Source organism: Nyctereutes procyonoides, unplaced genomic scaffold, assembly GCF_905146905.1.
Source record: "Nyctereutes procyonoides isolate TBG_1078 unplaced genomic scaffold, NYPRO_anot_genome, whole genome shotgun sequence".
NCBI lineage: Eukaryota > Metazoa > Chordata > Mammalia > Carnivora > Canidae > Nyctereutes > Nyctereutes procyonoides.
In genome coordinates this window covers 6,705,307-6,727,294 of record NW_026575021.1, presented here as the reverse complement: position 1 = coordinate 6,727,294, position 21,988 = coordinate 6,705,307, and the positions used below count along the sequence as shown (strand labels likewise).

The 21,988-nt window shown below is 38.2% G+C and overlaps 1 protein-coding gene across 1 annotated transcript in view; it reads left to right on the top strand.

The window, feature by feature from the left end:
- The window catches only part of CRACD (capping protein inhibiting regulator of actin dynamics), a 195,502-nt gene that overhangs the window by 37,278 nt on the left and 136,236 nt on the right, over window positions 1-21,988 (top strand). Inside the window, 1 exon segment of the mRNA XM_055340320.1 lies at window positions 19,830-19,971. The gene's annotated coding sequence lies outside the window, so the exon portion shown is untranslated.

The window sequence follows — 21,988 nt, the reverse complement described above, 5'->3', positions numbered from 1 at the left end:
AAGCTTAAGAAATGAATGGCTGAAAGAATGAGTATCTGTTCTCTGGAAGATTGCCTGAAAGAAATGTCCCCCATCTACTCATTTTTGAACTCCCGAGTCCTATCAGCCAGTCTGCTGGCAAGTAACATTGTTGAATAAAATCACCTTAGTTCCTTAAAGATGTCCTTCATGAAGCTGAGTTTTAATGTTTGTCCTGTTGTTGTGTTCTTTTTTTTTTTAATCAAAGGATGATAAGGGGAAGAAAGAAATCAGTTACTGCATTTAACACAGAAGTTTTGAGGGCAGTGTCTACTGTCTCATTTTAGTGCCCTCTAAATAATGCTCCATCTGAAAATTTCCTTTTAAAATTCAAGGCCAGGAAAATGTTGCTTTCCTGAGGTGTTGTAAGCCTTTTCCTTTCTATTAATGAGAATGATGGCACTAATTGTACCTCTTTTTTTTTCATTTTGATGGCTTAGGCCCCAACATCTAACTTGAAGTTTAATTATGACATGCTTATTTGTGCCTTTCATTTCAGTGGTCTTGAATTTCTACTCTTACTTATGTATTCCCTGTCTGGACTTCAGAATTTTTGTTAATATTTTACTGTTCTTTGGTTCTACACATACTTGCTGAACGCTACCCCAGCGTTGTGTTGATCTCTTCCACAGATCAAGCAGAAATACCAAATGCTGTTTCTCTGTTGTTCCTGTAGGATAAATATGCTCTTTAAAATGTTTGGATTATGCATGTGTAGCTTTCTGAAAATGAGTGGCCTGTTTTTGTGTTCTTTTTTTTTTTAAATTTATTTATTTATTTGTTTGTTTGTTTATTTATTTATTTATTTATTTATTTATTTATTTATTTATTTATGATAGTCACAGAGAGAGAGAGAGAGAGAGAGGCAGAGACATAGGCAGAGGGAGAAGCAGGCTCCATGCACCGGGAGCCCGATGTGGGATTCGATCCTGGGTCTCCAGGATCGCGCCCTGGGCCAAAGGCATGCGCTAAACCGCTGCGCCACCCAGGGATCCCCTGTTTTTGTGTTCTTTCAATTTGCTAAAATCGTGCTTTTGCCTGAAAGTCTTGTGGCTCTTACAGAAAATCCTGTAAATAAATTGATGTCTTTTCTGATTCCTTTGAAGGAAAGAACAAAGATCATCCAGCTCTTGCCTTCTTGGTTAAAGGTGGACCTTGTTTGTATTCTGTTACTCTCGAGAAAGGACATTTTGGGGAGTTGTAATCATTTCAGCTCAGTTGGCAACTATTTTATTAGTATTTTGTAGAAGATGATAAATCTCTGTGTAAGTCTCACAACTTGTCTACTTGATATTTGTTTTAGGGGAAAATTATACCTTATCTCTATGGCCGGCTATCACCTGTGTGATATGTCAACATGGAGAAAGAAGAATGTGTATCACAAGGTGACAGCAAACTGCCACATCCATCAGGGTGATGTCACTGAGCTGGCACCACCATCAGTCAATTCTTTAAGGTTTCTGTCTGAATTCTAAATTTGCATTTGGATGGAAGGTAGAGAACTATTCCCAGGACAGAGCCTAGCGCACAACTTCTTTGTCAGCATTGTTACTTGAACTCTGGAGAGATGCAAGCTTATGCTCTCAGTCCTCTGAACCTGTAAATGCTCTTTTCTCTTTTTTTCCCCAGCTGGCAAAAATTGGATTCTTTCTTCGTATTCAATCCAAAATCATTTTCTCTATGGAACACTTCCCACCTCCCTTATGTAGAAGTAGTTACATGCTGTATGTGCTGTGAGAGCAGTTATTACTCTTTTTTTTTTAAAGAGTAGTTATTACTCTATAATGTTGCAGTAGCTCACCCCCCTCAGGAAGGTAGTTGCCCTTAAAGTCCTGGTTATAGGGGCACCTTGGTTGCTCAGTCAGTTGAGCATCTGACTCTCAATTTTGGCTCAGGTCGTGATCTGTGGCTTGTGATGTGGATCTCTGCATCCAACTCCTCACTCAGTAGGGAGTCTGCTTGAGATTCTCTCTCTCCCTCTGCCCCCCTCCCATCTCACACTCTGTCTAAAATAAATAAATAAATCTAAAAAAAAAAGTTCTAGTTTAAAGTTATCATGAAAAGGAAGAAAAAGTTTTCGTTAGTATCCACAGAGGAGAAAAAAGTTCTGGCGCTTAACTTCTGTATCGCTAGTACATTTTCTCCTGTTTCTTGAGGGAGGGTCTCTAGGAAAGCTATGCAAAATCTTTCTAGCCATGGTCACACTGTGCAAATATAGTCATCACCAGTGCTATAACTAGTCCCTGGAGCCTCTTCTTCAGCCTGCTAGGTACAGTACTATGTAGTACCTGGCCTTTATCCTTGATTTTAAAAATATTAAAAATAACTTTTATTGGAACTATGCTTTCTATAAAAATTAATGCCTATTCATTATAGAAAATCTAGCAAAAACAGCCGTACTAGAGAACTCACATAGCTAAGTCACTCTCATTCTTTGATATTTCAACCATCCCATATTTTGAATAGTGAAAGATTTCATACTGTTTTTCTAGCTGCTTTTTAAAGCAAGCTGCTTACAAAGTTCATGTTAACATGAACAGATTCTAGAGAAGACAGGTGCTGCATGGGAGATAATTAGTACATCAGGTAAAAGTGACTGCACTGAATCCAAGTTTGAATTCTGCTTTTGTCCATTGTCAGCTATGTGACTTTGGGCAAGCTGCTTAAACCTTGGAGACCTCAGTTTCTTCATCAGTAAAATGAGGACAGTTATACCTGCCTTTCCCAAGCATCATAAAAATAAAATGATTTGATATGCATACGTGTACCTGTTACACAGCATGGGTTTTAGTGTGTTCACCTCTGCTTACCCATCTTGCTTCACGCTAAGTACTTTCTGCCCCATGTGCTCCTGCCCTTAGAACCTCCTGCTTTGTAAAATAGACCAGGATACATGTGAATATTTCTTTAGCCTTTATCCTGAAGATGTGCACTAGAGCAGGAGGAAGACATAGAGGGCTCCAGACGAAGGCTCTGTCTGGGGGGTCTGGATAGGGCTAAGAAAACCACAGAGATATTCCTCGTCCGAAATAAGATCTGTAGTTTTAAAAAAAATCCATTAATGTCTGTAAGGAAAATAATTCGCTGAAAAATCTTCATTATCCCTGGTAATTGTAATAATTAGTTCTCGGTCTTTGGATTTGTAGGGGTAACTCAGCGGGAGATGTTTGTTTTTATAGGAAGATAACAATAAAGTGATTCTGTCAGGAACGACTAAAATAACATTTTGTGCATAAATTTACATGTTTTGGCAATGTGTAAAATTAGGAGGGACTGTGGAAAGAAAAAAAACCGTATCTTCTGGCATTTGGAGATTAGAAAAAAGAGTCACACAGATTGATATAGTTTGGGGCCTGATATTGTTACATATGCCCACCAGACTCTTCATACTTCTGGCAAATGAAATGTCTTCCTTTTTAAGATCTTAACACCTGTTTTGTGTTTTGGCACATCTCTACTTATGCATTCTTTTAGCTGCTATTAACCACAGCCTAACCAGAATAGGTGAGGCTACAAATAACTTACTTTATTGAAAAGCACAAATTTGGGTCAGAAGTGTGTAGGTTTAATTTTAATTTTTAAGCTTGGATTTTTAAATTGTATATATTCTGAATTGTATGAATAATAAATATTGTAAATAAATATTGTAAATCTGTAAGTATTGCTCGCTGCAACAAGATCTTTGCTGCATGTAACTTTTTCCCATATGTTAAGATTACTTCCTAAAGATAAAATCATTTATTTTTTTAAATTTATATTTGAGAGAGTGCACACATGTGTGCGCACACCAGCAGGGGGCAGGGAGGGGCAGAAAGAGAAGGAGAAGCGGACTCCCCACTGAGCAGGGAGCCCAATGTGGGGCTCGATCCCAGGACCCTGAGATCATGACCTGAGCTGAAGGCAGACGCTTAACCTACCGAGCCACCCAAGCACCCCAAGATAAAGTCATATTAAGTGGGAAAAACTAGGTTAAAGGAAATAAGTATTTTCTGGCTTAGAATGGAAACCGCCTTTCAATCTGTATTAATTTACATTTCCATTAGCAATACATCAGTCTTTTCAGTCTCCATTTGAATTCTTTGCTTGCTAATTTAATAAGCAAAACATTAAGTCTCATTTTGTTTTATTTCTGTGATTATAAGGTAAGCATTTTTCTGTGTGTTAATTCATATTTCCTTTTGAAAAAAATTATTAATGTTGTTTAATCTTATATCATGAGGTAACACTGTTTCTATATAGATGGGATAGCATTCTTTAATGTTAAAGTCATTCCCTAGGCATCTAATCCTGATATCCTGGGATTATGTTAGTACAACCTTTGTGCTGATTGTATCCTACTCAGACAGAGTGTAGCTAGGAGCATGGGCTGAGGGAGCAGGTTGGCCTGGGCTTAAACTCAGGTTCTGCTGCTTACTAGCCATGTGTCCTTGGATTTGTATGTGCTTACTTAACTCTCAGGGCTTTAGTTTCCTCACCTTTAAATGGGGATGATAATAAGAACATTTGCCCACTTGGTCAGTCCACATAGCACCTGGCATATTGTGAGCACTCAATAAGTGTGAGCTGTTAGCTGTCCTTTGGAATATAAGCTCCAGGACAGCAGGGATTTGGGTCATGTTTGCTGCTCTGTCGCTGCTCAGCAAATGGTAGCCTCTCAGTGGATATTCTTGAAATGACTGGCCTTGGAAACATTTCTGAATGCAGTAATACATAACGTAAGTTGAAGTGGTGGCAGTTGGTGATTTCCATTTTCCCAGGCGGTTTGAGGCAAAGATATGGGTCAGACCAAATGTAGAAGAATGTGATATAATTTTAACTAAATTTCCTTCACACCGTGAAACAAGAGCTTCTCAGGCATCTGAAGAATGGCCAGAAACTGCCATTTGGGTCAAGACATTCCAACTGCCTAACTTGTGTTCTCTTTCCTCCCACTTTGAGAGACCAGCCCTGCCCCAGGGTTCTCACGGGGTCTGTCTTTGAGAGTAAACAAATGGAGTGCATTTGACCCAAATCACAATATTAGCTCCTGTTCAGAACTTAACCTGACCAGTAATTTATGGGAACCTCTTAGGCTGATTTATCTTTGAGGAATTCTCTGTAACAGTTTTGGACAGACTTTTTTTTTTAAGACTTTATTCACTTATTCATGAGAGCCACAGAGAGAGAGAGAGAGAGAGAGAGAGAGAGAGAGAGGCAAAGACACAGGCAGAGGGAGAAGCAGGCTCTGTGCAGGGAGCCTGATGTGGGACTCGATCCCAGGATTCTGGGATCACGCTCCAAGCCAAAGGCAGACGCTTAACCGCTGAACCACCTGGGCATCCCTGGATAGACTTATTGAGGTCTAATTTACATGCAGTAAACATCACCCTTTGTGAGGTGCAGTTTGGGCCCATGTATCGCCACGTTGACCATACCACAGAGTATTAAGACATTTGCATCACTCTGAAGAATTCCCTCACATCCCTTCCTCCTGTTCCGAGCCCCTGGCAACCACCCATCTGAGATATGTCCCAATAGTTCTGCCTTCTCCCAAGTGTCATATGAATGGGATCATATAGGATTTAGCCTTTGTACTTCTTTTACTCAGCATAAAGCTTTTGAGATTCATCCTTGTTGTTGCGCATAGCAGGAGTTCGTTCCTTTTTATTTTTGAGTGTATAATTGTTCAAACAATTTAAAAATTATCTTCTTTACACCCTAAAAGTAATGTCTGGCTCTTCCTGCCTGTTTTTTTATGGAAGCTTCATGAGGGTCAAAATGCCCATGAGATGATACCCTCAAAGAACTTCTATAACTCAGAAAATCTAACAGGAAGATACCGTGGATGTGTAACTTGAGGAGGACACAGTGCAGTGTTTCTGGATTATACAGATTTTTTTCTTTCCCATCATGTTAAAAAAATAAAAGTTCAAAAGTTCTTTGGTCCCAAGAGAAAATGTCATGCAACATAAATTTTAAAAGTGCATCATAAAAATAAAGTGTGTGGGGCAATCAAATCAGATAAAAATTTCTAGTAATTAACATAAAGGGATTTCTGTGTGTTCAAAGAAAAGATTGATTTATTTACTCATCTCCTTTGGAACCGATAAAGACCAAGCATCAATTTAACATTAAAAAAATGACATTTGGGCAGCCCCAGTGGCCCAGCGGTTTAGTGCCGCCTTTGGCCTGGGGTTTGATCCTGGAGTCCCGGGGCGAGTCCCACATCGGGCTCCCTGCATAGAGCCTGCTCCTCCCTCTGCCTGTGTCTCTGCCTCCCCCCCCCCACCCCCGTCTCTCATGAATAAGTAAATAAAATCTTAAAAAAATTTTTTTTTTTAAAAAACAGTAAACCGTGTTGTAAACAGATGTGCTGTTATCTAGGCTTTGTTGTAGTATTTCTAGAGCATAGAGTAGATTTAGCATAATTCCTAGAGACCTTAGGATTTTCAGAATGGTAAATGAGCATTGGCTTCAGCTTAAAGTCACCAGCTACATTAGCCTCTGACAAGAGAGTCAGTCTCTCCTTTGAAGCTTTGAAGCCAGACATTGACTTCTCTCCAGCTAGGAGGGTCCTAATTGGCATCTTCTTCCAATAGGAGGCTGTTTTGTCTACACTGAAAACCTGTCCTTTAGTGTAGCCACCTTGATTAATTATCTCAGCTAAACCTTCTGAGTATGCTGCAGCTTCTTTGTCAGCACTTGGCTGCTTCACCTTGTACTTTCATTTTTTTTAATTTAAATTCAATCTGTCAACACATAGTATGTCATTAGTTTCAGATATAGTTTTCAATAATTCATCAGTTGTGTATAACCCCCCAACGCTCATCACATCATATGCTTTACTTAATGCCCCTCACCAAATTACCCTATCCCTCACCCTCCCCTTCAGCAACCCTCAGTTTGTTTCCCAGAGTTAAGAGTCTCTCATTATTTATTTTCCTCTCTGATTTTTCCCCATTCAGTTTCCCCTCTTCCCTTATGGTCCCTTGTTCTATTTATTTTTTATACGATATTTATTTATTCATGATAAACACACACACAGAGGCAGAGGGAGAAGCAGGCTCCATGCAGGGAGCCCGATGTGGGACTCCATCCCAGTACCCGATCCTGGACTCTAGGATCACGCCCTGGGCTGAAGGCAGGTGCTGAACCGCTGAGCCACCCAGGGATCCCCCCTTGTTCTATTTTTTGTAGTGTTTTTTTATGTTACAGAGATGGATTCTTTCCTTAAACCTTATGAATCAACCTCTGCTAACTTCAAACTTTCTTCTATGTGTTCCTCACCTCTGTCAGCCTTAATAAAACACAAGAATCAGGACCCTTGCTCTGGATTAGACTTTGGTTTAAGGGAATGTTGTGACTGGCTTGATCTATCCACACCACTCAGAACTTTCTCCATGTTCTCCTGTTTTGCTTCCTTACCATTTGTGTGTGTTCACTGGGGTAGCACTTTTAATTTCCTTCAAGAACGTTTCCTTTACATTCACATCTTGGCCAGCTGGTCCAAGAGGCCTTACGTTTCAGCCTGTTGGTATTTGGCATGCCTTCCTTAATCATTTGTAGCTTTTGATTTAAAGTGAGAGACATGTGACTCTTCCTTTCTCTTGAACACTTACAGGCCATTGTAGGCTTATTAATTGGCCTCACTTCAATATTGTGTCTCAGGGAATAGGGAGGCTGCAGGAGAGGGAGAGAGTTGGAGGAACAACTGGTTGGTTGAGCAATCAGAACACACACAACATTTATCTATTAAGTTCGCCATCTTATATGGACACAGTTCATGGCTCCCTGAAGCAATTACAACAGTAAGATCAAAGATCACTGATCCCAGGTCACCATAACTAATATAATAACAATGAAAAAGTTTGAATTACCAAAATGTGACAGACATGAAGTGTTGGATAACTGGCACTGATAGTCTTGCTCGACCCAGGGTTGCCACAAACTGTCTATTTGTAAAAAATACAGTATCTGTGAAGCATAGTAAAGCAAAGTGCAATGAAACAAGATATGCCTGTACTCTCAAAATTAAATGATCATTGGGTATCTGTCTCAAAGCTTTAATTTCCACAGTTGGTGAACAGGTGTATAGGTTCATGACCCCTTTCTAGGCTTATCTTTTCATCCATGAACGCTAGATTTTTCTAGAAAAATATAGGAAATTAATAGCCATTTATTCTCCAGCTATCGAGGTACAGTTTATTTCCTAAGATGTGCTTATAAACAGTTACCTTTGAGAAGCTGAAATAAAGCAATAGATGAGTTTACTCATCTGTAATCCAGACAACCAGTAGAAGTATGTATCTGGTGAGGTGCCATACTGCCAAGAATTGAATGAGTTCAGTCTATAATACTCGGGTTCTGTTTGTACTTTCACTGAGCAGCAGAGCAAAAACCCCTCCCTTTCCCCTATTCTCCTTCCTCTGTCCTCCATAATGGAATAACCTCCTGAGGCCAACATCACAAACATAGAGGACCCTTCACTTCTTGGCTTGTCACTCCTACCTATCACATGGTTTCTGATTTGAGTGAAATAATAGTTCCTGGTGGAATCCAATTAGCCATGAAGAGTGAGGCTCTTTGTAGCACTATGCATGTGCTGTTGCTCTGTTGGGAGTGGTGATCATGAATCACTGGTAGTGGGAATGCTAATTGGAAGGTCCAGGAAACATCACATTCTTTTTTTTTTTTTCTGTGCTTGCTATTGAAAGTAAGGAAGGCTTAGATTTGAGAATCATCCTGGATACTTGTGGGATACAAGGACACTGATTTTCTCAGATCAGGCAATTTGTGAGAGGGGGTGGTAGGTGTAGGTAATAGGAAGGGGTTAGATGGATTAAGTGGGGCCAGGTTTAGTGGGGAGATCTTGAATGACAGGGAGTCATTGAATGTTTTGTAGGAAGGAAGTAACTTAATGCAAGTAGAATTTCCTGAACTAAGCAGGTAATAATGTTTAGTACATAGCAGAGGCTGACTAACTCGATAGTCGGATAGTGCAGCAAGTCAGGCATGAATAGATGAAAGCCTGGATTAGGATGGGGACAGAGAGAACAGATTAAAGAGACATTTAAGGAAAGAAAAAAAAGATTTTTAAAAAACCAACTAGGCATGGAAAATAATGGAGAATGACTAAGTGAAATGACCGGTGTTAGTCTTAGTAGAACTGTGTTATCATTGCAGCAGGTGAGAAATAGATATTTGATTTGCTTTGAAGACTTATTAAAGAGGGGGAAAAAATTACATGGAGAGTTAGAAGCAACAAGGAAGATACAGTCACTGAAGATACTAAAGAAACAGAAAATTTTAAATTGTGTCTACATAGCATTGTATATTAGGGGGCTGCAGATGGGACAGGGTTGAGTGTCCAGAAATATAGGTATTGAGCAAAGGCTTTTATTTGGGAGTCAGAGGTCATTGTTGAATTTCAGGAATTCAATTTGAGTAGATTGACAACATCAGGAATTATTTGGGGGAGGTTAAGGAGAGAAAGTGCTGAGATGATGGAAAATAAAAGATATAGACCACTTGCCTCTGAAATTTAACAGTGAAAGGAAGATGAGAAATGAAAAGTAATAGTAGCAGCAACCTTTCAGATTACCAAAACTTGTCGTTTGGCTAAGAAGTATTTCCTGTACAGAGGAATAGTAGAAAATTATAAGATCCAGGAGGGGGTTAGGAGAAGATTTCAACCCTTCAGCCCGACTCTGTGGATAAAGCATCTGTGATGTTCCCGGTGAGCTCATGGCTTTAAATTTCCTTCTTTAATAGCTCCAACCACATAGTGTTGGGCAGGTATTTTGCACCTGTGTGTTCCCAGAAGTTCTGTTGGAACTTAGAAGGCAGAGGAAGTCAGGAGGTGAAGGAGCAAAGTTTCTGTTCTCTTCTTACTAGTGCATGAATGTAAAGAAGAAAGGGAAGGAGGTAATTTATATCTTTTTCTCATCAACCTTATATATAATTTCATATCCTGCCCAAACTGGAATTTGGGTTTCTTGGCCCAGAGTTCAGATATTCCTAATACTCTGTGCTGTCAGATTGGAGGCCTTGGAGAAGGAAAAGAAGAAGAGTATCACAGTGTGGGTCCTGCTGTCTGCTCTGAGCTGCCCAAAGTGGAGTCACAGCTGCTCTTGCCAACTGCTGTTGAGAATGGGCTGAGAATACGCTGCTCAGAGTGACTGGGTTGTGTCTGCATGCAGAATGGAAGCTGCCCAGGTAGAAACCTAATTCTGCCTGGCCCAAACCAGCAGCATAGTTACTACTCCCAGGCAGAAACTTTCTTAGTAATTCAGCTGTAGTTTCTCTGTTACAGTCTGTTCTCAAGTGGCAGGTCATAGGCATTATGACTTGCAGAAGTAAGTGAATCCTGGAGATGTGGTCCTGACACCTGGACTGAGAGCTTGAACTACAAGCAACTGACTCTTAGAACTTGCTTATTAGGGTGGACTCCCACAGACGGCAGGTGCTGTGCAACATCCTACTTGTGGCCATGGCAAATGGAAAAAGTCTATTTGTCAACTTGTTCAGAGTAATTTACCTGGACATACCTACTCGGGGCCCACTGAAGGATCCCATTGTTCTTCCCTCTTCCTCTTCTTCATCAGTCCCCAGGGTGTCATACCAGACATATATTGCTTCATTATTGCTCATTTTGTTGTTATATCTGAAAAAAGAGACCCAGATATAGTTACTCTTGATTCACAAACAAATTGTTAACATTTCAAGTGTTCTGCAGAGTTCCCCCTGAGGATACACGAAAGGAAATGAATAGACATGGGACTAGGTTTCCAAGCCTGAGTGTTCATAGGACAAGTTGTAGATTGCTACCTCAACAGTAAATGGGCTTCCATAGAGCTAGTTTAATTGAACTGGGAATCATAAAATTTATTGGAGTTTCACTGGGCTTCTTTTGTCTAAATGGGAAGGAATTTAAGAGAAGAAAACCAGATTTTGGACCCGGAACCATGCATACAATACAGTCAATAGGCATTATTCATGGATTCTATATATATCAGTTTGCCTGCTAGCTAAAATTTATTTGTAAGCCTAAAATCAATAGTTGGAGCATGTTAGTGGCCATTTGCTGACATGCACAGATCAGTGAAAAATTTTAGTTGCCCAGGATGCATGTTCCCAGCTGAGGTCAGACAAGGCTATATGCTGCCTTCTTTTTTCAGCTCTTGTACTGTTAACAAATATCCTTGTCATGGTCAATTCAATACCATGGTTTGTTTTGTATTTTTGTGGTCCTTTGTTGTTGTTGTTGGTGGTTGTGCTGTTAAAGATGGCCCCCACACATAGTGTCAACGTGCTGTTGAGTGTTCCCTGAGCGCAAGAAGGCTGTGAAGTCCTTTACAGAGAAAAATGTGTGTTAGGTAAGCTTCAGTCATAAGTTATAGTGCTGTTGACCATGAGTTCAATCTTTTTTTTTTCTTTTTTTTTTATTTATGATAAAGAGAGAGAGAGAGAGAGAGAGAGAGAGAGAGAGAGAGAGAGAGAGAGAGAGGAGAGAGGCAGAGACATAGGCAGAGGGAGAAGCAGGCTCCATGCACCGGGAGCCTGATGTGGGATTCGACCCCGGGTCTCCAGGATCGCGCCCTGGGCCAAAGGCAGGCGCTAAACCGCTGCCCACCCAGGGATCCCGACCATGAGTTCAATCTTAACAGATCTATAATATATATATTAAATAAGATGTCTTTAAGTAGAAGCCCACATGAAATAAGATTATGTGCATATATTGGTTGCTTGATCAAAATGTGACCAGAGGCTCTCAGGAACCTAACCCTGTATTTCTCCTAGGAGCAGTGGTTCCATGGTTGCTAATTCAGTATCCACGGCAACTTAGTAGAGCATACCTACATAAATAACGAGAATTGACTGTACACAAAGGGAGTGCTTCCTTTAGAGTAACATATATTTCGCTAATAATGTTGGGTTAATGGTGAATATCAAATGACATTCCAATTGACTAAAGAGAATTATAGCATCATGAGATTTGAGCTGAGCTCCCAAGGCCTACGCAGCACAGATATTGGCGTCACTGGTTGCTGCCCAGGTCCTGGAGCCCTGTGATAGAAGGTGTCTTCTTTAAGAGAAAGGATGAGCTCATTTCAGCATTTGGTCAGTTGTGAGAGGCCCTTTAGAAAGTTTTCCTCAATGATTTCATTTCAGTGTAGTTCTCACTTGCCACCTAAAGGAGGTAAGAGTTGAGAGAAAGAAACATTTCTTAAGGAGTGTCTTTTTTCCCCTTTCTTGCTCTTTTGCTACTTTCTGCCTTTACTGTTTTCTTTTTTTTTTTTTAATTTTTTTTTTTATTTACTTATGATAGTCACAGAGAGAGAGAAAGAGAGAGAGGCAGAGACCTAGGCAGAGGGAGAAGCAGGCTCCATGCACCGGGAGCCCGATGTGGGATTCGATCCCGGGTCTCCAGGATCGCGCCCCGGGCCAAAGACAGGCACCAAACCGCTGCGCCACCCAGGGATTCCCCTGCCTTTACTGTTTTCTTATGAAAATCCATGTTGATAATTATTTTTGTTCCTAGCCACCCAGAAAATGACATTCTGTATTTTACTTGGCCACCCTAAATTGAAGTAAATAGGTCCAGAATCAAGAATTGTGCATGAGAAATTACTAGAAGTTAGCTTTCGGCTGGAGCATGAACTTTGTAAAGTTTGAGTCATTTAGGGAGTCATGAGGGACAAAGCTGCAGAGGAGGGCAGAGACCAAGTTATAAAGGACCTTTCATGCTAATACTTACCACACTGTGGTAATTATTTGGTGGTTTTTTATATTTCTATCAACTGGGGCAAGATGTGCCTTTTCTTTCCTTCCCAAGTCTTTAACACAGTGATTTACAAGCTGTAAATGAAGATTTTTTCCCCCAGTGGTTTTTTGCTTATTTATAAATGTTGAATATATGAGTATTTTGAATACCATAAAACATATAGAAAAGTGACATTTTTAAAGGATGAGACAGATAAAATATTAAAATTTTTATTTTATTAATACAAAAATTCCTTTTGCTCAATGAGAGCGCATTCATTGAATATATGTCATTACTTTTTGCCTTGTTTTGTCTTGATTTAACACTGTGATATAGACATTTGATAGTATGGTTATAAGTTCATTTATTTTCATAATGTAAGTAGTTAAAAAAGATAATCCATAAAGAGATGTTTCTCCAAATAGAAGAATGACATTGTTAGTTCCACTTGGTAAATCATAATATATGTTTTTCAATTATATCCACCAGCTGTGCCAAAATTTTTGTCTTAATTCGGCTAATGTTTTATTTCCCAATGTTATTCAATTATTTTTGTTAATTATTATTAAGGTATTACATTTTTATATTTCTAGCAAAGAGTTTAAGACTCATTAAAATTCATTTGGAAGATTTAGAAAAAATCTGTTTTCAAGCTTTTAAACTATGCAGTTAGGAAGGTTCTTACTACTTGTTCTTTCAGCATTCACATATTCAAATACTAGTGCTAGTAATCATTGTACTAGACTAGAACAGTAAGTATACAACAGACAAAAAATTCCTGCCTTCATTCAGTGGAAAAAGGGGATCAGCAATAAATTGATAAACAAGTAGTTAAAATGTTAGATGGTGAGAAGCATTAAAGAGAAAAAATAAAGCAAGGAAGGGGAATAATGGAGGAGTGCTGGGAATAGTTGCTATTTTAGATAGGGAGGCCAGAGAAGGCCTTGTGGAAAAGTGATGGTTAAGTAAAAACTTGAAGGAAGCAAGGGAAGATATCTGGGGACATACTCCAGGCAAAGGGAGTAGCCAGTGGAAAGCCCTGAGATGAAGTGTCCCTGACCTCTGAGGCACAGCATCATAGGGGCTTGAGTAGATAGAGTAAGTAAACACAAGAGTAGTAGGAAATGATGTCGGTAGGTAATGATAAAAATCATGTAATGACTTGTAGGCATTGTAGGGAATTTGGCTTTTATGCTGAGACATACAGGAAATCATTAGATGACTTTGGGTGAATGAGTGGTATGATTTGACTTTGGTGTTAATAAGGTGATTGGCTGCTGGGGGCGTAGTACTGGAGTTGGGCAAGGGAGGTCATCTGGGAAGCTGTAGCCCTGATTTGGGTTGAGAAGATTTTGGTTGAGACTAACATGGTAGTATAGACAGTACGAAGTGATTGTATTCTTGAGGTATTTGGAAGGTAGATCAAACAAAATTTGCTGACATTAATTGTGGGAAGTGTGAGAAAGAGAATTCAGGGATGACTTCTCTAGGTGATGCTTTCATCATATTCAACAACAACAAACTCACCTCATAAAAACCTCTCCAAATACCCATTTTCAAAATATTATTTCTATAGAATGATTTCCTTGAAAAGTAATTATCACTTATTGTTAAAGCATCAACTTTATCAGAAAAATAAATAACAACTGGTTATGGGCAGAATTGCTATTTAGGAATTATTTTTGAAAAAATATTAAACCTGGTTTTTTTTACATCAAAAATATATCTTCTGAAGTGGACAGCTGATAGCTGGCATCATTGAAGCAGTCATGATATTTTAGAACACTTGTTTATTTTAAAAGAAAAAAATGTCAGGCAACTTAAAATTTGGTGCAGTGGTAAGAAAATAACCACTGTGCCTCTGGTATAAAAAATTTTCATGATCATTCCCCATGTTATTATAGTGTTTTTATAATGATTCTACTAAATTATGCTACTGACATTCTCGGTGCTCTTTTAGATTTAACTTCTTTGCAGTAATGATTTGCCTATGAGTGAGGCAATGAGTGCATTTCTTTCATGTGTGGTATTAACTTTTCCAGGACTCCTTTCTTCACTCAATCAGTGCATATGTGCTCTATAAAACATTGTTTTTATTAAATAAGTCATTTATTAGAACATGTATTTCTTCCACAGTACTCCTTTAGTGGTTCACTAAAAAAAAAAGTTCTTTATGTATTTCATTACTGAGACAGAAACCTCTGAACTTTCATTGAATAGTATGGTAAATTTTGCATGTTGAATAATTTTTGAATATTTACTTCCTCAAATATCCACCAACATTTTCTTCACCTGTTGACTAAGGAATGTATTTGCCACATTTTATCTGTGCACTACTTAATTATCAATAAATTACTAATGCAAGTGATTGATTTTGGTGTATTATTTAAATCAGTTTTTACAGTGGCAGAACAGATATTTCACAGATGATGTGTGGCTTTTTATCTTTTGTATGAAAATACTTAATACTATGTATTGTATTGAGTATCCCAGTGACAATATCAGTGAAAAATATATATTTATGTTTACATTCTGGAGACTTCATGTAATTTTATTATTTTTTATTTCAAGTTTTTATTTAAATTCTAGTTGGTTAACATATAGAGTAATATTAGTTTCAGGTATAGAATTTAGTGATTCATCACTTACCTATAACACTCAGGGCTCATCACAAGTGCGCCCTTTAATCTCCATCACCCATTTAGCCCATCGCCTGCCCACCTCCATCTAGCAACCCTCATTTTGTTCTCGATAGTTAAGAGTCTTATGGTTTGCTTCCCTCTCTTTTCCCCCTTCCCCTATGTTCATCTGTTTTGTTTCTTAAATTCCACATGAGTAAAATCATATGGTATTTGTCTTTCTCCTTGACTTATTTCACTTAGCTTAATATTTCTAATGCCATCCATGTTGTTGCAAATGGCAAGATTTCATTCTTTTTGATGGCTGAGTCATATTTATATTTATGTGTGTGTATGTGTGTGCGCACACACGTACACACCACCTCATGCATTCATCAGTAAATGGGACATTTGGGGTTTTTCCCTTAATTTAGCTGTTGTTGGTAATGCTGCTATAAACATTGGGATACACGTGCCCCTTCAAATCAGTATTTTTGTATCCTTTGGGTAAATACCTAGTAGTGCAATAGCTGGGTCATAGGGCTGCAGACTTAATTTTAAGATGTCTTTCTAATCACACTGGCTTATCATGTTGTTAATTGACCTTTTAAGGCAGAGTATGCACTAAGAATATAGTTCACTGCTAATAATAGTGGATGTAAATCAGTATTTTAGAAATCATTTCTATTGATTCACATCTTGGGGACTGATGATGTCTTGTCAGATATTTAGGTCAACATTGTTTTGACCTCATAATGGTGCTGATAAAGAGCTCATGTTTGAGATTCCTGGAACTTTGCAATGTCCCCCTCTTTATTTCTGTTATTCTGAGCTGTCTCTGTAAAAAATAAAAGCAAAACTCTCATGAACAAAATAGACCTGTGCTTGTCTTTAGGAACAACAATAGAGTAATTAAGGAGACATATTAATCTGTTTGAAATCAACATTGTGGGAAGAAGACTCTTAGGTAATAGAGTTGAGAATGACCAGCTTTGGCTGTTGAGCCTACTGAAGGATTTATTAGTATTACTTGTCTTTTTCAAAGAATCAACTTTTTGCATTTGATGACTTTTTACTTTAAAGTTGTGATTTCTGCTCTTATTTTTTATTTACTTCCTCTTTCTTTGGATTTATCTGTTCTTTCTCTAATTCTTTGAGATAGACACATAAATGATTGCTTTCTAAACTTTTAAAATATAACTTTAGATGCATTTCACCATTTTTTTATCATTTCACTATTACGTTAAGTCAAAAATTTTTTCTAATTACCATTGTGATTTCTTCTTTGATCCATTGGTTATTTAGATGTGTACTGCTTAATTGTCAAATACTTAAGGACTCTGGTTATCACTTATATGTTGATTTCTAGCTTAATTGAAGACATACCATGCTGTCAGTTAATTGGTGAGAGTGCTATGAAAATTCAGTTGGGGGTGATAGTCTTCTCAACAAATGTTACTGGAATGAGTGGGAGAAAAGTTAACCTTCTTGCCTTTGGATTACACCACAAACAAAAGTTAATCTGAGATCATAAAGCTAAAACTACAAAACTTCTGAAGAATATTTTTTAGGCTTTTAAGTAGACTTTAAGCAAAGATTGTTAAAGGACACTGAAAGCACTAAAGGTAAAGAAAAAGTGAGAAATCAGAATTCATCAACATTAAACTCTTCGGATTATCAAAAAGACAAATTGTAAAGGAAAACCACAGACTGGGAGAAAATATATGTAATATGTATATCTGACAAAGAACTGGTATCAGAATATAAAAAGAGCTGCTGTAAATCAGTAATTAAAAAACTATAATTTGGGCAGCCCGGGTGGCTCAGCGGTTTAGTGCCACCTTCAGCCTGAGGCGTGATCCTGGAGACCAGGATCGAGGCCTATGTCAGGTTCCCTGCGGGGAACCTGCTTCTCCCTCTGCCTGTGTCTCTATCTCTCTCTCTGTGTCTCTCATTAATAAATAAATAAAATCTTAAAAAAAACAACTACAATTTAAGAAATGGACAAAATACTTGAACAGATGTTGCATAAAAGAAGATATTTAAAAAGCTACCATTATTAGTCACCAGGGAGTTGCAAATCAAAACTTCACACTAGAATGGCTCAAATTGAAAGTCTGCCAACATCGAAGGTTGATGAGGCTGTGTAAACTGGAACTCCTATGTATTACTGATAGGAGTATAAAATGATACGGCGAATTTGGAAAAATATTTGCTATTTTCTTATAAAGTTAAACATTCGTCAATTCTGTAACCTAGCAGTTCCACTCCTAGGTGTTTATCCAAGAAAAATGGAAATACATGTTTATAAAAAGGTTTGTACAAGAATATTTATAGCAGTGTTATTTATAATGGCCCTAAAATGGAAACTACCAAAGGTCCACTCATAGGGGAATATATTATAAGTTGTAGTATTTTCATATAAAAGAGTACATTTTGTATGAGCCCATTTGTATGAAGTTTAGAACTAATCTATGGTAAAGAAATGAGAATAGTGTTTGTCTTGGGGTTGTGGCAACTGACAAAAAGGGGCATGATGGAACTTCCTGGATTGATAGTATGGCTCTATAGGAGCATTTTGCTTTAAAAAAGTTATTATTTTTGCGATTTCCTTTGAATCTATAGTATGTCAGAATAGTAAGTTCAAAAAAGTACTCTATGGTTTCTATTTGCTGAAATTTCTTGAAACTTACTTTATGACCCACTTTTGGTTAATTTCTATAAATGTTTCATGTGTACCTTAAAAGAATATGTAGTCACAGTTGTTAGGTGCAGTCTTCTACATAGGTTATGAAGGCTGAGTTTAATTGTGTTACTCAAATCTTTTGTCTCCTTGTTCTTTGTCTTTTTTTTTTTTTTTTTGCTCTTCTGTGACTTACTGAGAACTGTATGTTAAAATATTTTATAGTCTTTATAACTTCAAACACACACATCACAGTTATTTTAAAGACCATATCCTATGACTCCTCACCTCTGGGTCCTGTTTTCATTGTCCATTTCTTTCTTGAACCTATGCCCTGGTGTGCCTGGTTATTGTTGATTGAATGTGGGACATTTTGTATAAAGAATCAGATACTGTAGATGGTGGTATCTTTCTCTGTGGGGTTTACTTTTGCTTCTGTTAGGCAGTTAGAGCAGGGCAAAAGTCCTTCATCCAATTGAGGACCGAACAGATTTGATACTCAGCTCTGGTTATTTTTTTGGTTTGCTAACTTTATGTGCCTCTAAGCAGCTGCTTTCTGCTTGGCTTCTCAGCAGTTTTGCCCTGTGCCTCTTACAGATAAGTAGATGTCTTTTTTCTTCTTCATTTTTTTTTCTTTTTTTAAAGAGAGAGAGGAAGAGGAGGGGAGGGGCCAAGGGAGAAAGAGAATCTTAAGCAGTCTCCACCCCCCAGCATGGAGCCCAACATGGAGCTGATCTCACAACTCTGAGACCATGACCTGAGCCAAAATCAAGAGTTGAATGCCTGACCAACCAACCGACTGACAGACTCAGGTGCCCCAAGATCAGTAGATGTCTTGAAAGGAAAAGCAGCATAGTGATTTGCCTCAGTTTTGTTTCTCTTTTCCTCAAGATATTGGCCTCTCATGTCCTGGTTACGTTGGTAGTACTCCAGTGCCTTCAGACAGGTTTTTAAATACCCAGCTTTCCTAGTTCAGTGGAAAGTTGGTCTGATACAAACCAGCCCCTTGTAGCCAGAGCTGGGAATCCTTCTCTAAGCCCATACAGTCAACTCCTTGTCAGGGCCAGATACCCATTGTCACCCTGAGATTTGAAGAGATTTCTTTCTGTATCATTGCCCCAGAACATTGTCTTCTTGAGCTATGCAAAAGGCATATTTGAATCTGGGGCTGTCTCCTGGACATTTACACATCCATTCTATTTAAAATCTGTAGTCGCCGTGTGATGGTTTTCACTCTGGCATGTTTGTAAGAGATCATGCGTGCCCAACCCACAGGGAGCCCATTAACCTAATTAACTCTGTGATTGGTATTTGAATAAAAAGGTTCCTTTGCTACCTCTGGGGGAGGAAACATTCTAATGATTACTGCCTTCAATTCTCTGCTAGGTTGAATTTGTCTTCTAGCTCCTTGAATTTTAGCTAAACTACCATGAAAAATAAATCTGAAAATTCTGTATATAAGGATTGGGAGTCTCAGTATTCATGGATATGATTCTTCCAGTCCCTTCAAAAGTAGAAACAATTTATAAGAAATGCTTTTAAGGCTATAGAATAAATTTAGGCTAAGGAATGCAAGTTTAATATTATTAAACCTAATTTAAAATCTCAGCAAAAACCCACAAAAAAAAAAAAAAAAAAAAACAACCAAAAAAAAAAAAAAAACAACTCCTGTTGTACTTCTGCCAGAATGGAAAAGAGATTCATTCTGAAGGCTTCCCAAGAGGACTGAAGTTATAAAGCTCTTGATGTTTTGTTTTTTTCTCAACAGTTCGCAAGAGCAGTGATGCCCAGGTTTTCTCAACAATGTACTCCATTTCCTGGCACGCTTAACCACTGATCTCCTTTTTATAAGAAGAAAATTTTGGTGGAGAGTTACCCAGCAAGGAAAGGACGTGTGGCTATTAAGTTAGGTAAGTAGTTTGTTTAGAGGATGAGGAGGAAAGTAGCTTATTGGGTAAGTACTAAATAACATTTTTATTTATTGTGAGTGGGATTCTAGAAATGGATAGTATGCATTTCACTGTGAAGTTAAAAGATTCTTGTTACTGATGACCTTCTAATTCTAGATTTAATTCTTAGCTCTTCTTTTAGCAGCTGTATAAACTTGGACATATCACTTAAATTCTCTGATCCCCTTGTCTTTCATCTATAAGAAAAAATTAATATAAAAAGCTTTTGCAAATGGGAGGGTGTAATATTAAAATGTAATTATCACTGTTGTTTTGTAACTATTATAAAATTCTATGAAATAATTAGTGGTCTTGTATCTCATGGTGCTTTTGGACCTTGGAGCTTTGTACTGTGAATTTGGGGGCTTCATCTTGAGTGCCAGTTGTGGGAGACCTTCCCCACCTGCCTCCCCTGCAAGAATACATTATACCATTCTCTTGTGTACAGGTATATGCTACTTTTTAGAAGGTAGCAAGGGATGAAAGTTAAAGTCAAGATCAAAGGAAAGAAAATAACTACCTATATAAGTTGTATGGCAAGCATTTATATTAAGTGTTTGGATACATTATTTCATTAAATCTGCTACCAAATCTTGTAAGGTGGATGTTATCCATACCATGACATTTTTCCTTAAGAGACAGAATCCCTTAGGGAGTCACTTAGAAGAAGATAAAAACCATCCTGATTTATTAAAATTTGAAAGATATTATTGGATGGTAGGAATCTGAAGTTTTAAATTTTTTCTAATGTTTTACAGTACACATGTATGGCTTCTATAATTATAAAGTGGTTAATTAAAAATAAATAATGGATTTTAAGGAATCTTTGTCAAGCACCTATTATGAACTAGATACTGTTTTAGGTGCTTGTTCATATCAGTGAGCAAAACATGAAGATCCCTGCCCTCATGGCACTTATGTTCTAGCATAGAAAGAGACAGAGGATAAATAATGCATGTAACAGAGAAATAAATTACTAAGCTATTAGAAAACCAATAAGAATATGGAAAAGAGAAAAACAAGAGCTAAGGGGAATTGGGAGTGCTGGGTGGCACTTGGAATACAAATTGAAATGTTAAAATGAAACTTCCAAGATCAGCTTCACTGAGAAAGACAGGAAATCAGGAGTTCACCCTGGGCAAGCTCCAGGCAGAGGAAGTAGCCGCTGCAAAGACCCTAAGGAGTGAACATGGTGGGATAGTTCAGGCATAGCCAAGAGGCCAGTGAGCTGGAGCAGAGTGAACAGGACAATAGTGGGAGGTGGGTTTAGAGAGGCAGTGTCAGCTTTGGAGAAAATAATGTCATTTCCTTAGTTCAAATTCATAAGAAAAGTTACCTGTTTTCTTCCTGCCTACTTGGTTTATTCTATGTGTATTCTTCTTCATTTAAAACACACACACACACACACACACACACACACACACACACAATTATACCTCCACCACTGTATTAGTTTTTTAGGGCTACTCTAACAAAGAACCACAAACCTAGGTGGCTTGAAATCACAGAAATGTATTGTCTCACAGTCCTGTAGGCTAGGAATCTAAAATCAAGAGAGGGCCATGCTCCCTCTGAGACATGAAGGGGGAATCCTTTCTTACCCCTTCATAGCTTCTGGTGGTGACCATCAATCCTTGTCTTTCCTAGGTTTGCTGCTGCATCATTTCAGTCTCTGTCCTCACATGTCATTCTCCGTGTGTCTGTGTGTGTGTGTGTGTGTGTGTGTGTTTGTGTGTGTGTCTTCGTCTTCACAGTGCTATCTTTCCTTTTCTTAGGATAGCAGGCATACTAGATTCAGGACTCTACTGCAGCATGATCTCACTTTAATATACTTATAGTGATGCTCTTTCCAAATAAGGTCACATTCTGAGGTACTAATAGGGTAGGACTTCAGTATACCTTTTGGGGGCATAGTTTACCCATAACCATAATGAACAATAGTTGTTACTGTTCCCATCTTATTAGGGGTGAAGCAGGC